Source organism: Trachypithecus francoisi, unplaced genomic scaffold (genome assembly GCF_009764315.1).
Source record: "Trachypithecus francoisi isolate TF-2019V2 unplaced genomic scaffold, Tfra_2.0 Lachesis_group12, whole genome shotgun sequence".
Lineage (NCBI taxonomy): Eukaryota > Metazoa > Chordata > Mammalia > Primates > Cercopithecidae > Trachypithecus > Trachypithecus francoisi.
This window is the reverse complement of record NW_022681457.1, coordinates 80,263,583-80,269,545: the sequence shown is the minus strand read 5'-3', so window position 1 is coordinate 80,269,545 and position 5,963 is coordinate 80,263,583. Positions and strand designations below refer to the sequence as shown.

The 5,963-nt window shown below is 39.0% G+C and overlaps 1 pseudogene; it reads right to left on the bottom strand.

The window, feature by feature from the left end:
* Positions 1 to 996: 996 nt before the first annotated feature.
* Positions 997 to 4,738, bottom strand: LOC117093554 (annotated as a pseudogene).
* Positions 4,739 to 5,963: the final 1,225 nt, after the last annotated feature.

Genomic DNA, 5,963 nt, shown 5'->3' with positions numbered 1-5,963 from the left:
GCTGGTCTAGAACACCTGGCCTCAAGTGATTTGCCTACCTTGGCCTCCCAAAGTGCTGGGATTACAGGTGTGAGCCACTGTGCTCGGCCACCTGTATATATATATATTTTAATAACGAGTTATTTTAGCACAAAAATATAGTGTATACAATTTTTTTTTTCCTTTTTATTCAGAGACAGGGTTTTGCTCTATTGCTCAGGCTGGAGTGCAGTGGCATAATCATAGCTCATTGCAGCGTCAGTGGCTCAAATGATCCTCCTGCCTCAGCCTCCTGTGTGTCTAGGACTGCAGGTGTGCCCCACCATGCCCGGCTAATTTATTTTTTACTTTTTAGTTTTTATGAAGGCAAGGTCTTGCTATGTTGCCTGGGTTGGTCTTGATCTTTTGGCCTCAGGTGATCCTCCTGTCTCAGCCTCCCAAGGTGCTGGGATTACAAGCATGAGCCACCATGTCAGGCTGAGTTTTTTTATTCTGTTGCCCAGGCTGGAGTGCAGTGGTGCGATCCCCGCTCACTGCAAGCTCCGCCTCCCGGGTTCATGCCATTCTTATGCCTCAGCCTCCCGAGTAGCTGGGACTACAGGCACCTGCCACCACACCAGGCTAATTTTTGTATTTTTAGTAGGGACGGAGTTTCACCATGTTAGCCAAGCTGGTCTCGATCTCCTGACCTCGTGATCCGCCTGCCTCAGCCTCCCAAAGTGCTGGGATTACAGGTGTGAGCCACTGCACCCAGCCAATATAAAATACTTTTAATCTTTTTAAATTAAAATTATATTTTCAAAAATACGTATTTTTTCATATTTACAACTTTTAATATATATTTTCCATTTATTGTTTTTTAAATTTTGCTTCCCATTTTGAAATAACAATTAAGTTAGATTAAAAACATTTTTTAAAATAAAGAGCATATTTTAAAAGTCTTTTTATAATTTTTAAATTAAAAACATATTTTATTTGGAAATAAGCTATATGTTTAATGAGTACTTATTATTTAATTTAACATAAGGAATTACTTTCTTCCTCTGCTGATGTCAATTTGAATGTTGGCAGTTTCCAAGGAGGAAGTTGAGGGTTTTGGTGAAGACTGTCAGCCATCTGCAACGCTAAGCCTAAAATAACTATTTAGGATAGCATCGCAAAAGGAACGCAGGTTGGAGAGAGATTCCAAATGTTCTTGTAACTGAACTTTAGGAAAGTGCACTTTATGCAGAGGTGCAAGGAAACCAAACACATAGGTAACCACAGTAGAACGCGTATCTCCAAGGAAAAGCTGAGATGTTCACAATCTATCTGCCAGAAGATTTAAGTACTTCTTAACATCTGTATATCCACGATTCCACTTCTCATAGGCGGTAAAGGAGAGGCTCTCCTCTGGTCAGGAGAATCTGATCAGTGCTCTTGCAGACATTTTTCTAGGCAGGATCAAACCCAAGGGAAAAGGAATCAATGAAGCAAACCAATACCATGGCTTTGTCACAGCAAAGTAATTGTTGCTTTCCACCCTGAATGCGTGAAGCGCTAGAGGAGGCAGCTTCTATTCAAAGAGAGCAGTGAAAGCCAGTGTGTCTGCCTTTTGTTTGGCTGGAAATTCACAATAAACATTATATTTCTGTTTTCCTTAAAAGTTGAATATTTTTGCCAGCTAAGAAACAATGTTGTCTTCAGTTGTCAAAATTGATATATCTTCCCTTGAACCTCTCCAGTGGCTATCTATGACATTAACTTTCTTTTCTTTTCTTTTTTTTTTTTTTTTGAGGCAGAATCTCCCTCTATCACACAGGCTGAAGTGCAGTGTAACGATCGCTGCTCACTGCAACCTCCACCTCCTGGGGTCAAGGGATCCTCCCACTTCAGCCTCCAGAATAGCTGGGACCATCGGCACAAGCCACCACACCGGGCAATTTTTCTGTATTTTTAGTAGAGATGGGGTTTTGCCATGTTGCCCAAGCTAGTTTCAAACTCCTGAGCTCAAGCAATCCGCCGTCTGGGCTTCCCAAAGTGCTAGGAGCCACCATGCCTGGCCCAACATCAACTTTCAAGCGTTCACCAGATAATTTGGCATAAGCCATCACCACCACATACTCGCTGTGTACCAATAGGAGCACCTAGCCGCCTCCCAGCCACTGAGCTCCAAGGAGTCACCATCTTGACAGGGCTGATGGTTGCTGTTCTTAAGTCTCTTTTAATCAACAGAATGGCTTTTTTTTTTTTTTTTTCATTCCTTGTGTCATTTAGTTTTAGTTTTATGCCATTTATTCATTGAAGAAACTGGGTAATTTGTCACTTGTGATTTCCCACATCCTGGACTTGAATTTGTAACCTTGGGATGTCATTTAATATATTTCTCTGTCCTCCGTGTAAACTGACACTATATTTCTCAGAGTTCTCCAAAGAAACAGAAACAATAGAATATATGGAAATATAAGAGGAAATTTATTATGGGAATTGGCTCATGTGATTATGGAGGACAAAAAGTCCCAAAATATGTCATCTGCAAGCTGGAGAACCAGGAACGCTGGTGGGTGGTAATTCAGTCTCAGTCTGAATGTCAGAGAACCGGGAGTGGGGAAGGTAAGGGGAATGGGGGAGGATGAGTGTCACAGATCACACACATTTCTTTTTCTTATAAATTACCCAGTCTGTGGTATTCTGTTATAGCAACACAAATGGACTAAAACACACTGAAGATCTTGGTTCCTAGTGGCATTTGCTTTATCCCATTATATAAATATAATACTTTTGAGATACCAATACCAGTATTATTACCAGCAATAGGTTTACTGAATACTGCTTAAGATTTCTTTTTTTTTTTTTCTTTTGAGGCGGAGTCTCGCTCTGTCACCCAGGCTGGGGTGCAGTGGCGCGATCTCGACTCACTGCAAGCTCCACCTCCCGGGTTCATGTCATTCTCCCACCTCAGCCTCCCAAGTAGCTGGGACTACAGGCACCCACCACTGCGCCTGGCTAATTTTTTTGTATTTTTAGTAGAGACAGGGTTTCACCATGTTAGGCAGGATGGTCTCGATCTCCTGACCTCGTGATCCGCCCGCCTCGGCCTCCCAAAGTGCTGGGATTACAGGCGTGAGCCACTGTGCCCGGCAAGATTTCTTTATATTTGTTTTGTTCACATATATCTCACTATATATTGTACAGCCTATATACACTGTCCCACTGTATGCTGTACGCAATTATACTGTTTCAAAATTAGGTGAAATAATTCTCTGTGTGATTATGACACAGTTGATAGACCAATGGGTTTTCATTCAGTTTTTTATAGTGATTACTTTTTTGTAAAATTTATTTTTAATTTCGTATATATTTTTATCAAAACTATAAAACAAGGCACATCAGAAAATTATAGTTTACATCCCTATCCTTTTTCTAATAGGTAATTATTTCTATTAGTTTTTATTTTAATACCTTTAAATTTTGAAACCGGAAGCCAGTATATATGCATATACTTTATTTTTATTCCATTCATACACAAAAAAATGCAATACTGTTAATACTCTTCTGTATGTTACTTTTTCTCATTTTCATTCTCTAACTTTTTTTTTTTTTTTTTTTTTTGAGATGGAGTCTCGCTCTGTTGCCCAGGCTGGAGTGCAAAGGCACTAACTATCTCTACTTTTATATATTTTATATTTTGTAATCATTTTGTAATCATGAAAGACTATAAGCAGTCTTTTTTTTATTTTATTTTTATATATATATATATATTTTTTTTTTTTGAGATGGAATCTCGCTCTGTTGCCCAGGCTGGAGTGCAAAGGTACTATCTCTACTCACTGCAACCTCCACCTCCCAGGCTCAAGCAATTCTCCTGCCTCAGCCTCCCAAGTAGCTGGAATTACAGGCGCCCATTGTGACGCCTGGCTAATGTTTGTATTTTTAGTAGAGACACGGTTTCACCATGTTGGCCAGGCTGGTCTCAAACTCCTGACCTCAAATGATCCGCCCACCTCAGCCTCCCAAAGTGTTGGGATTACAGGCGTGAGCCACCGTGCCTGGCCTTATAAAGATAGTCTTAATTTTTTTTTTTTTTTAGCAGCTGAATAGTAGTTCAGTGCATGTATGTACCATTCATTGTCTATTCACCCGTTCTCTGCAGATAGAGATGTGGACTGCTTATAGTCTTTCATGATTACAAAATGTGCTGTAATAAATAGCCTTGAGCAGTCATCCTTTTGTGGTTTTGGCATTGTATTCTCAGATGCAGATACTTGGAAGAAGGGTTGCTTGGGCAGAGTAAATACATACGTAATGTTGCTAGATGTTGTCAAATCTCCCCGCATAGCTGTACCATTTACATCTCCATCAACAATACAGGAAAGTACCTATTTCTCCACTGTTCCATCAACTCAGAGTGTCAAGTTTGGGATTTTTGCAAAACTGATAGATGAGTAATGGTATCTCCGTTTAGTTTTAATGTGCATCTCTTTTATTATTTCTCTTAATATGAGCAAAGTGAACATCTTTTCATATATTTAAGAGCCATTTTCATTTGTTTTTCTGTAATTTCCCCATTTTTCTAACGGGTTGTCAGAATAGGATTTTACATATTAGGGATGTTGGTATTTTGTGATATAAGTTACAAGTATTTGGTCTCAACTGTTTAACTTTTGACTTTCCATACAGTATTTTGCACATACAATTTTAAGAATATTTAAGTAGACAAAGTTACCCATTTTTCCTTTATTAAATCTGAATATGGAATCACAGTTAGGAAAGTCCTCATCATTTCCAGATTGTGAAAAAATTAACCTATAGTTTTCTCTAATTTTTAAATTATATATATTTTTTGACAATGAATACCTAAGAAGTTTTTCTCTAATATTTTATGACTTTACTATTTTTATATTTAGATATTGACCGATTTGGAATTTATCCTAATGTAAAGAATGAGGAATTAATCCAATTTTACCTTTATCCACATGATTATCAGTCATCCCAACACCATTTGTGTTAGGTCATTCTTGGATTGCTATAAAGCAATATCTGATACTGCGTAATTTATTCTTATTTTTACTATTTTTGAGATGGGGTCTTGCTGTATCACCCAGGCTGGAGTGCAGTGGCACGATCTTGGCTCACTGCAACCTCTGCTTCCTGGGCTCAAGCAAATCCTCCCACCTCAGCCTCCCGAGTAGCTGGGATTACAGGCACCCGCCAGCACACCTAGATCATTTTTGTATTTTTTGTACATAGAGATGGGGTTTCACCATGTTGCCCAGGCTGGTCCCGAACTCCTGAGCCTAAGTGATCCACCTGCCTCAGCCTCCCAAAGTGCTGGAATTGCAGGCGTGAGCCACAGTGCCTGGCCTCTCACCTGCTGGTTTCTGATGGTTTTTTCACTTCATCCCACGGAGACCAGGAAATAAGTCCTGCTGGTCTCCTCCATCGTAGTGCTAGTCAAACTGTGGTTACAGACTGGTGCCAGTTCATGAACTGTGGCTACCAGATGCAACAAGGTGGATGCTTGCTCCAAAATATAAATCAATGCATTATTTCTTTCACAGAGAAAATTATGCTTTTTTTTTTTTTTTTAATAAAAAGGCAGTGGAGTCTAAATATGTGCTCAGTGACACAGGAGAATGGCTACTTTGAGTAGCACTGATCTAAACATTACAGTCAATATGGAAACTTACAAATATATATAAAACTTAGAATTTCAATACTGGGAAGTACACTTTTTGAAGTGCACATGGAATGTGCAAAAAAGTAGATATTTTAGGCCAAAAGAAAAAACCTCAAATACAAATCATACAAATAGCATTTTCTGACTACAATGCAATAAAGCTAGAAACTGATAATAATAATACAGTTTCTACCACTGGGAAGTTTTTAGAAATGCACAAATTTTAAAATAATTCCCACAATAAATGGAAAATAAAAAGTTTAGAATTACTGAAAATGTAAGTCGGGTGAGGTGCCTCACGCCTGTAATCCCAGCACTTTGGGAG